A 12,137-nucleotide genomic window follows, 5' to 3' on the forward strand; every position below is an offset into this window, starting at 1 on the left:
GGAGGCCACTTTGGAGGGGACAGAACTGCAACAAAGGTGTTACAAAGCGGATTCTTTTGGCCCACCCTTTTCAAGGATGCCAAAGAACTAGTAAAGAGCTGCAATGAATGCCAAAGATCTGGAAACTTGCCCAAAAGAAATGAGATGCCACAAAATTTCATCTTGGAATTGGAATTATTTGATGTGTGGGGAATCGATTTCATGGGACCATTCCCAACCTCATATGCAAACAAGTACATCTTGGTAGCAGTGGATTACGTTTCCAAGTAGGTAGAGGCTATTACAACCCCAATGAATGATAACAGGGTGGTCATGAACTTCCTCAGGAAGAATATCTTTAGCCGATTTGGAGTCCCACGAGCACTCATCAGTGATGGAGGGAGCCATTTTTGTAACAGACCACTAGAAGCTCTTCTCCTACGATATGGGGTAAAACACAAGGTAGCCATGCCTTACCATCCCCAAACAAGTGGACAAACTGAGATATCCAACAGAGAGCTAAAGAGGATTCTGGAAAAGACTGTGGGTGCATCAAGAAAGGATTGGTCGAAGAAGCTGGATGATGCTCTTTGGGCATACAGAACAGCATTCAAAACACCACTTGGAATGTCCCCATATCAACTAGTGTATGGGAAAGCTTGTCATTTACCACTGGAGCTGGAACACAAAGCTCTCTGGGCTATCAAGATACTAAATTTTGACAGCATTGCTGCTAGTGCAAAGAGGATCTTGCAGCTACAAGAGATGGAGGAATTCAGGTAACAAGCCTATGAAAATACCAAGATGTATAAAGAGAAGGCAAAGAAAAGACATGACCTGCATCTTGCACCCAGGAGTTTCGAAAAGGGGCAGCGAGTACTTCTTTACAATTCCAAATTGAGACTGTTCCCAGGAAAACTCAAATCAAGGTGGTCCGCCCTTTTTCTTGTCACAAAAGTTTCGCCATATGGACACATCGAAATCATGGATGAAGGTTCAGAGAGGACTTTTACAGTGAACAGACAAAGACTCAAGCATTATCTGGGCAACATGGGAGAAAACCCCAGAGTACAGTATCATCTCAGGTAAAGGAGGAATCTTCGAGCTAGCGATGGTAAAAGAGCGCTCTGTTGGGAGGCAACCCAACCTCAGGTAGTTTTCTTTTCAGCTTTATTTCAATAAAGGTCACAAGCTGTTTCCCCTGTATTGCGAGGAGCTAAGTTTGGTGTTTCACACCAACACAATCCAAGAGTGAAAGTGTAATTCTAAGTTTGGTGTTCCACCAAAGGATATTAGTTAGAATCACACCCCACTCCCAAAGAACATTGCCAGCTCCAACCAATCAAGGGAAACCACTTAGATGTAGTTAGACTTTAGGTAATCATTGTTTTGTTAATAACAAGATATGAGGTTCTCTGCATATATGCAATGTTTTGCACCGAGCAAGGAACTAAGTTTGGTGTTCACACACCAAATTAAAGTCAGAAGTCACAAGCATACATGCAAGCTAACTATTTCTCAAGTGCTTTGGGAACAAGCAACTTCCAATAACTTTGCAGGAATCTTATGAGGAAATGGTGCACCTTCACCCAAGGAAGTGAGGTAGCAAGGACTAGGATGATGACAAAAAAAAGAGGGGAACTAGAAATCATCACCCGAAGGTTGTATTATTACTTAATTCCATTGTACTTAGAATGTTGAAAATTGGAAGTCCGAATGCACTTTTGATCAATAGTGACTCATTAATTGGAACCTTTTTCAATTTTGTCTTTTAAGTTTTGTGTTGAAGAGGTCTATGCTTGCTAGTCTTTATGTCACTGCATCATCACTAGGCTTACTTGTATGCTTGTTCCTTTAAATCAAATAAAAAGAGAATGAGTGTTTTCAAAAGACCAGAGAGGAGTTCATACTATAGAGTAAGTTCATGAGTTTATGGTATAGTCATAAGTTAGCTAAGTTGGTTCAACCACCAGGTGGGAAGACAACTATCTGTCATGAATACTATGCTTTGAATACACCCCATGAGACTAGCTAAATAAGAAGATCCTAATAAGAAAAAGGGAAAGAACAAATAAAGGTTGAAAAATAAAAGAAAAAAGAGTAAGCAATAAGGCTAGGCACCAATGGTTTTAATTTTGAGGCATGTGTCTGTGGTTCTCCTGTGTGAGGGATCTACTTAGATGAATAAGCTCTTAGGGGTGCCTTATCACTTGGTAACTTGGGTTAACTAACTCGGGATTATCAGCTGAAAGTCCACTATCAAGAGTAACCTTCACTACAGAGCATTTAGTAACCCAAAAAGGTGCTGGACACCAAGGTCTCAAGAAAAGAAAATAAATAAACTATATGCCTGTGGTGTGTATGTATGGGGAAAAGAGACTTGAGGGAGTAAGTCCGTAGGGGTGTCTTAACACCTAGCACCTTGAACCAACTGGTTCGGGAGTGTTGGCTGAAAGCTTATCTTAAAGAGTCGCCCCCTTACAGAGCATTTAGCCTAAGAACACAAATAAGCCCTGAAATAACAACAAAAGGATCAATGAATAAAAGTCTCATGGGATGCAATCACAGTGAGTATTCTAGGACATGATAAAGGTCTGAAAGCCAGTAAAGGAATGAATCTAAGTTGCTATGCATGAAACCACCATAAAACCAGGGACATGACCTCCACAAGAATGACTCATTTCTCTTGGCATTCCATTCATCATTCTCTTGTTCCAGTACTTGCTTAGGGACAAGCAAGCTTTAAGTTTGGTGTTGTGATACCAGGACATTTTGGCCAATTTCACTAACCTTTTCTTTACTGTTTTTAGGGTAGTTTCATGCATTTCCTTAGAAAATAAGCTAGTTTTGGGTAGATATTCACTTACATCTTGACTCAAGCATACATTGTGCACTTTACATGATTTCATGAGGATTTCACATGAATTTAATGACAAATTGGATGTTGTATTTCCCATGACTTGGACTAGAACTTTGATGCACTCTATTGCTTGATTTCAGGACAAAGGAAGCAAGGAAGAACCACGTTAGCAGCCACGTTAATCTAATTAACGTAACTCCTAACGTGGAATGGGAGTAACTTGCAAAGTTAATGAGAAAAGTAATCGCCAATAACGCTCTCGAAACCATCATTGCCCACGTTAAGAGTCACGTTAACTAAGTTAACGTGAACTCTAACGTAGAGGAAAGGAAATGGAGCCAACGTTAGTGACACTTACCTTTGTCACTAACGTTGGACCAAGCTCATAAGTGGCCACGTTAAGAGCCACGTTAACTTAGTTAACGTGGCCTCTAACGTTAAGAAGTAAAGGGGAAGCCAACGTTAGTGACATTCAACTTTGTCACTAACGTTGGCCAAGTCACAATAAGCCACGTTAACTTCCACGTTAACCTAGTTAACGTGGAAGCTAACGTGAAGAAGGAAGGTGATCGCCAACGTTAGTGACACCTAACATTGTCACTAACGTTGGAAGGAGCCCACACAAGCCACAATGAGCCACGTTAACTCCCATGTTAACTTAGTTAACGTGGAAGCTAACGTGAGGAGGAGAGATGATGAGCCAACGTTAGTGACATTCACCTTTGTCACTAACATTGGAGATGGCTAGCACAGCCACGTTAAAGGTCACGTTAACCTAGTTAACGTGGACTCTAACGTGGGAGCTAGGGGCACATTGGAACGTTAGTGACAAAGGTAAGTGTCACTAACTTTCTCGAAGGTTGGCAAGCCTACGTTAAGGAGCCAAGTTAACTAAGTTAACGTGGACTCTAACGTAGGGAAGGAGGAGTGATGAGCGGATATTTTATATGCTTTTTGGGGTTAATTTCATATAGTTTTGAGTATGTTCTAGTTAGTTTTTAGTCTATTTTCATTAGTTTTTAGGAAAAATTCATATTTCTGGACTTTACTATGAATTGTGTGTTTTTCTGTAGTTTCAGGTATTTTTCTGGCTGAAATTGAAGGAGCTGAGCAAAAATCTGATTCAGGCTGAAAAAGGACTGCTGATGCTGTTGGATTCTGACCTCCCTGAACTCAAAGTGGATTTTCTGGAGCTACAGAACTCGAAATGGCATGTTTTCAATTGCGTTGGAAAGTAGACATCCAGGGCTTTCCAGAAATATATAATAGTCCATACTTTGCACAAGGATAGACGACGTAAACTGGCGTTCAACGCCAGTTCTCTGCCCAATTCTGGCGTCCAGCGCCAGAAAAGGATCAAAAGCTGGAGTTGAACGCCCAAACTGGCACAAAAACTGGCGTTCAACTCCACAAATGGCCTCTGCACGTAAATTGCTTAAATCTCAGCCCTAGCACACACCAAGTGGGCCCCAGAAGTGGATCTCTGCATCATCCATGATAGTTTACTCATTTTTTGTAAACCTAGGCTACTAGTTTAGTATTTAAACAACTTTTAGAGACTTATTTTGCATCTCATGACATTTTAGATCTGAACTTTGTACTCTTTGACGGCATGAGTCTCTAAACTCCATTGTTGGGGGTGAGGAGCTCTGCTGTGTCTCGATGAATTAATGCAAGTATTTCTGTTTTCCACTCAAACACGCTTGTTCCTATCTAAGATGTTCATTCGTGCTTAACTGTGATGAAGGTGATGATCCGTGACACTCATCACCTTCCTCAAACCATGAACGTGTGCCTGACAACCACCTCCGTTCTATGTCCGATTGAATGAATATCTCTTAGATTCCTTATTCAGAGTCTCCGTGGTATAAGCTAGAACTGATGGCGGCATTCATGAGAATCCGGAAAGTCTAAACCTTGTCTGTGGTATTCCGAGTAGGATTCAATGATCGAATGACTGTGATGAGCTTCAAACTCGCGAGTGCTGGGCGTTAGTGACAGACGCAAAAGGATGAAGAATTCTATTCCAGTATGATCGAGAACCGACAGATGATTAGCCGTGCTGTGACAGAGCATGTGAGCATATTCTTCACTGAGAGGATGGGATGTAGCCATTGACGACAGTGATCCCCTACATACAGCTTGCCGTAGGAGGATGTGCGTGCGTGAATTAGAAGACAGAGGAAAGCAGAGATTCAGAAGACAAAGCATCTCCAAAACTCCAACATATTCTCCATTACTGCATAACAAGTAACCTTTAATCCATGCTCTCCTGTTTATTTGCAATTCAACTGATAAACATAATTGACTTCCTGACTAAGATTTACAAGATAACCATAGATTGCTTCAAACCAACAATCTCCGTGGGATTCGACCCTTACTCACGTGAGGTATTACTTGGACGACCCAGTGCACTTGCTGGTCAGTGGTACGAGTTGTGAAAAGTGTGATTCACAATTTGTGCACCAAGTTTTTGGCGCCGTTGCCGAGGATTGTTCGTGTTTGGACAACTAACGGTTTATTTTGTTGCTTAGATTAGGAAAAATTTCTCTTTTTGTTTAGAGTCTCGTATTATTGTCGTGTTAAAATTTTAGAATCCTTATTTTCTTATTAAAACCTTTTTCAAAAATAACTTTTCTATTAGATCCTGTGCCAAACTTTAAGTTTGGTGTTTTCTTGTTGATTTTTCTTAAAATTTTCAAAAATTTATTTTGGTTTTCAAAAAAATTTTAAGTTTGGTGTTCTTCCTTCATGTTCTTGTGTTCTTGTTAGTCATCAAAGTGTTCTTGAGTTTTCTTGTGTCTTGATCTTAAAATTTTTAAGTTTGGTGTTCCTTGGTGTTTTCCCTCCAAAATTTTCGAAAGTAAGGAGCATTAGATCTAAAAATTTTAAATCTTGTGCTATCTTATTGTTTTTTTCTTTCCTCTTAAAAATTAAAAATATCTTTTCTCTCTATTTTAAAAACAAATTTTCGAAATATATTTCTAAAATTCAGATTTTTATTTCAAAATTTAAAATTTTTTTTTCTTCAAAATCATCATATCCTTTTCAAAACTTCCTAACCACTTTCTCTCTCCTCAGTTTTTCGAAAATCTTCACTCAATTTTTATTTATTTTATTTTAATTTATTTCATTTTCGAAATAAATATATAATAAATAAATAAAAATATTTTTTCTATTTTACATCATCTCCCTTTCTCCATCATGGACCTAAGCGGAAATGAACAGTCCAGGAGGACTCTGGGGTCATATTCTAACCCCTCTACTGCTTCATATGGGAGTAGTATCTGCATACCCTCCATTGGAGTCAGTAGCTTTGAGTTGAATCCTCAGCTCATTATCATGGTGCAGCAAAGTTGCCAGTATTCCGGTCTTCCACAGGAAGAACCTACAAAGTTTCTGGCACAGTTTTTACAAATTGCTGACACAGTACATGATAAAGAAATAGATCAGGATGTCTACAGACTATTACTGTTTCCATTTGCTGTATAAGATCAAGCTAAGAGGTGGTTGAATAACCAACCTAAGGCCAGCATAAGGACATGGAAACAGCTGACAGAAAAATTCCTGAATCAATATTTCCCTCCAAAAAGGATGACACAGCTAAGGCTGGACATCCAAGGCTTTAAACAAGGAGATAATGAATCTCTTTATGATGCCTGGGAGAGATACAGAGAGATGCTACGAAAATTCCCCTCTGAAATGTTTTCAGAGTGGGTTCAATTAGACATCTTCTACTATGGGCTTGCAGAAGGAGCCCAGATGTCTCTAGATTACTCAGCTGGTGGATCTATCCACATGAGAAAGAAAATTGAAGAGGCTCAAGAGCTCATTGATACAGTTGCCAGGAATCAGCATCTGTACCTAAGCAGCAACCCTTCCATGAATGAAGGGGTTAAAACAGTAACTGCTGAACTCAGTCCTGTAAAACAAGCTGCTAAATTCAATCAGCAATTGGACTTTCTAACAAAGCAGCTAGCCAAATTTAAAGACAGGTTACAAGAGACAAGGATGGCTAATATACATATGGACGAACAGTTTAAGCAAACAAAGCAGCAGCTGTCAAGGCAAATAGCAGAAGAATGCCAAGCAGTTCAACTAAGAAGTGGGAAAACATTAAATACCCCACCTCAAGGCAGCAAAAAGCTTAGAAATGAGCAAACCACCCAAAATTCACCTGAGGACAGTAAGAGCCCAGGGAAAAATAATTCTGGCGCTAAAAGGCCAGAAAAATGGTGGAAGGCTGGCGCTGAACGCCCAGACCATGGCCAAAACTGGCGTACAACGCCAGAAACAAAGCAGGATTGGCGTTCAACGCCAGAAATGGGCAAGGATCTGGCGTTGAACGCCCAAAATGGGCAGGATCTGGCGCTGAACGCCCAAAAGGGGCACAATTCTGGCGTTCAAACGCCAGGAACAGACAAGGAGTTGGCTTCTCACGTCACTCCAGCTTCGAACTCTGGCACTCAATTGCCAGTGAGGGATCAGACACACACAAGTGCTGATGACAACCCCTCTAAAAAGGCTTCTTCAACCACTTCTGTAGGCAATAAACCTGCAGCAACTAAGGTTGAAGAATATAAAGCCAAGATACCTTATCCTCAAAAACTCCGGAAAGAGGAGCAGGATAAGCAATTTGCTCACTTTGCAGATTATCTCAGGACTCTTGAAATAAAGATTCCATTTGCAGAAGCACTTGAGCAAATACCTTCTTATGCCAAGTTCATGAAAGAGATCTTGAGTCATAAAAAGGATTGGAGAGAAACAGAAAAAGTTCTCCTCACTGAAGAATGCAGTGCAGTCATTCTGAAGAGCTTTCCTGAAAAGCTTAAAGACCCTGGGAGTTTTCTGATACCATGCATATTAGAAGATAATTGCACCAAGACAGCTTTATGTGATCTTGGGGCAAGCATCAACCTAATACCTGCATCCACTATCGGGAAGCTTGGCTTAACTGAAGAAGTTAAATCAACCCGGATATGTCTCCAACTTGCTGATGGTTCCACTAAATACCCATCAGGCGTGATTGAAGACATGATTGTCAGAGTTGTGCCATTCGCCTTTCCCACTGACTTTGTTGTGCTGGAAATGGAGGAGCACAAGAGTGCTACTCTCATTCTAGGAAGACCCTTCCTAAAAACTGGACGATCCCTCATTGACGTCCAACAGGGAGAAATAACCCTGAGAGTCAATGATGATGAGTTCAAGCTGAACGCTGTCAAAGCCATGCAGCATCCAAACACATCAAAAGACTGCATGAAAGTTGATCTTATTGACTCTTTGGTAGAAGAGATCAACATGGCTGAGAGTCTTGAATCAGAGTTGGAAAACATCTTTAAAGATGTTCAGCCTGATTTAGAAGATTCAGAGGACATGAAAGAGCCTCTAAATTTCTTTTGGAAGAGGAGAAACCTCCTAAACCAGAGATCAAGCCATTACCACCATCCTTGAAATATGCGTTTCTGGGAGAAGGTGACACTTTTCCAGTGATCATAAGCTCTGCTTTAAATTCACAGGAAGAGGAGGCACTTATTCAAGTGCTAAGAACACACAAGACAGCTCTTGGGTGGTCTATAGGTGACCTTAAGGGCATAAGCCCAGCTAGATGCATGCACAAAATCTTATTGGAGGATAATCCCAAACCAGTGGTGCAACCACAGAGGCAGCTAAATCCAGCCATGAAAGAAGTGGTGCAGAAAGAGGTCACCAAATTACTGGAGGCTGGGATTATTTATCCTATTTCTGATAGCCCCTGGGTGAGCCCTGTTCAAGTCGTCCCAAAAAAGGGAGGCATGACAGTGATTTATAATGAAAAAAATGAACTGGTTCCTACAAGAACAGTTACAGGGTGGCGCATGTGTATTGACTACAGAAGGCTCAATACAGCCACCAGAAAGGATCATTTTCCTTTACCATTCATAGACCAGATGCTAGAAAGACTAGCAGGTCATGATTATTACTGCTTTTTGGATGGCTACTCAGGCTATAACCAGATTGCAGTAGATCCCCAGGATCGAGAAAAAACAGCATTCACATGTCCATCTGGAGTGTTTGCTTACAGAAGGATGCCATTTGGGCTATGTAATGCGCCTGCAACCTTCCAGAGATGCATGCTCTCTATTTTCTCTGATATGGTGAAAAAATTTCTGGAAGTCTTCATGGATGACTTCTCAGTATATGGAGACTCATTCAGCTCCTGTCTTGATCATCTGAAACTTGTTCTGAAAAGATGCCAAGAAACCAACCTAGTTTTAAACTGGGAAAAGTGTCACTTCATGGTGACTGAAGGAATTGTCCTTGGGCATAAAATCTCAAACAAGGGAATAGAGGTGGATCAAGCAAAAATAGAGGTAATTGAAAAATTACCACCACCTGCCAATGTTAAGGCAATCAGAAGCTTTCTGGGGCATGCAGGATTCTATAGGAGGTTTATAAAGGATTTTTCAAAATTCTCAAAACCTCTAAGCAATCTGCTAGCTGCTGACACGCCATTTGTGTTTGACACAGAGTGCCTGCAGGCGTTTGAAACGCTGAAAGCTAAGCTGGTAACAGCACCAGTCATTTCTGCACCAGACTGGACGTTACCATTTGAGCTAATGTGTGATGCCAGTGATCATGCCATGGGTGCAGTATTGGGATAGAGGCATGACAAGCTTCTGCATGTCATTTATTATGCCAGTCGCATTCTAAATGATGCCCAGAAAAATTACACAACCACAGAAAAAGAATTACTTGCAGTGGTTTACGCCATTGACAAGTTCAGATCATACTTAGTAGGATCAAAAGTGATTGTGTATACTGACCATGCTGCTCTTAAATATCTACTCACAAAGCAGGATTCAAAAACCAGGCTCATCAGATGGGTATTGCTTCTGCAAGAGTTTGATATAGAAATAAGAGACAGAAAAGGGACAGAAAACCAAGTGGCTGATCATCTGTCCCGGATAGAGCCAGTGGAAGGGACGTCCCTCCCCTTTCTTGAGATCTCTGAGACGTTTCCTGATGAGCATTTATTTGCCATTCAGGAAGCACCATCGTTTGCCGATATTGCAAACTATAAAGCTGCAAGGTTCATACCCAAGGAGTACAACAGGATACAAAAGAAGAAATTAATTACTGATGCAAAGTATTACTTGTGGGATGAACCTTATCTCTTTAAGAGATGTGCAGACAGAATAATCCGTAGGTGCGTGCCTAGAGAAGAAGCACAGAGGATCCTTTGGCATTGCCATGGATCTCAATATGGAGGCCATTTCGGAGGTGAGCGAACAACCACCAAGGTCCTCCAATGTGGCTTCTATTGGCCCACACTCTATAAAGATTCTCGAGAGTTTGTACGTAACTGTGACAGTTGCCAAAGAGCTGGCAATCTGCCTCATGGTTACGCCATGCCTCAACAAGGAATCTTGGAGATTGAGTTGTTTGACGTATGGGGAATTGACTTCATGGGACCTTTCCCACCATCATACTCAAACACTTATATTCTGGTGGCAGTTGATTATGTATCAAAATGGGTTGAGGCCATTGCCACACCCACCAATGATACTAAGACAGTGCTGAAATTCCTCTAGAAACATATCTTTAGCAGATTTGGTGTCCCTAGAGTACTAATCAGTGATGGGGGCACTCACTTCTGCAATAAACAGCTTTACTCTGCCATGGTTCGGTATGGAATTCGCCACAAGGTGGCCACTCCATATCATCCACAAACCAATGGGCAAGCTGAAGTCTCTAATAGAGAATTAAAGAGAATCCTGGAACGGACAATAAATACCCGTAGAAAGGATTGGGCACGGAGCTTGGATGATGCTCTGTGGGCTTACAGGACAGCATTCAAGACCCCTATAGGGACCTCTCCATACCAACTCGTGTATAGTAAGGCATGTCACCTGCCCGTGGAACTGGAACATAAGGCCTACTGGGCAACCAGATTCCTAAACTTTGATGCCAAACTAGCAGGAGAAAAACGATTGCTCCAGCTAAATGAGCTAGAGGAATTCAGATTCACAGCTTTCGAAAATGCCAAGCTTTATAAAGAAAAATAAAAAAAGTGGCATGACAGAAAGCTGTCATCTAGAATCTTTGAATCAGGACAGAAGGTTCTATTGTTTAACTCTAGACTCAGGCTATTCCCTGGGAAACTGAAATCCCGGTGGAGGGGATCATACGTGATTACAAGTGTATCACCATATGGTTATGTGGAGCTTCAAGATATTGATTCTGATAAGAAGTTCATTGTCAATGGACAGAGAATCAAGCATTATCTTGAAGGCAACATTGAGCAAGAATGCTCAAGGCTGAAGCTAGATTAAAAGCTCAGCAAGGTCCAGCTAAAGACAATAAAGAAGCGCTTGCTGGGAGGCAACCCAGCCATGGGGCAACAATCCTCTAAGCATTTTGCCCTATTTTTTATTTTTATTTTTATTTGTTTATATAAAGTTCACTGACACTAAGGTGAGGAATCATTTACAGAAGATCTCAGCACACAAAACAGAGAAAACAAGCTCACTGGCAAGAAAACGCCAATAATGGTAGCAATCTGGGCGTTCAACGCCAAAAATGGGCACCCACTGGGCGTTGAACGCCAGTGATGGCAGCAGCTGGGTGTTGAACGCCCAGGAGAGCAGCAATTGGGCGCTGAACGCCCAAAACAAGCAGTGTTTGGGCGTTCAAACGCCAGGATGGCAGGGAGGAGACAAAACTCATTTTTGTTCAAAATTTTTCATTCTAAATCATGATTTTCATACTTCAATTCATGATTTCTTACATAAACATGTCAAGAACCCTGATTTCTAAATTCCATAATTTCTAAAAACCCTACCACTAAAAATATCAAATGTATTTTAATCCATAAGCACCAGGCATCTTTGCAAATTCAATCCAACTCTTTTCAAAATTTTTTTTTACAAATCTATCTTTTTCAACTCATCAATATCCTTTTCAAAACCTCCACTTTATCTTTTTCAAAAATTAAATCTATCTTTCTCAAAAATCTTTCATATCCTCTCAATTTTAAACTATATCTTCTCTTATCATATCTTCTATCTTATCTTTTCCAAATAAATCTTTTTATCATATCTTTATCTCTTTTTTCGAAAAACCCACCCTCCCCCCTTATAAATTTGAGTTCGGCCTCCCTCCTCTCCCATCAACAATTGCCCCTAGCTCTCCTTCTATCCCTTTCCTTTCTTTTCTTTTGCTTGAGGACAAGCAAACCTCTAAGTTTGCTGTGTTTATCCGCGATCACTAAGATCATGTCCCCCCAAAGGAAAACAACCCACTCCAAGAGGCAAGAAAG

The sequence above is a fragment of the Arachis hypogaea genome, chromosome 11, assembly GCF_003086295.3.
Source record: "Arachis hypogaea cultivar Tifrunner chromosome 11, arahy.Tifrunner.gnm2.J5K5, whole genome shotgun sequence".
NCBI classification, from domain to species: domain Eukaryota; kingdom Viridiplantae; phylum Streptophyta; class Magnoliopsida; order Fabales; family Fabaceae; genus Arachis; species Arachis hypogaea.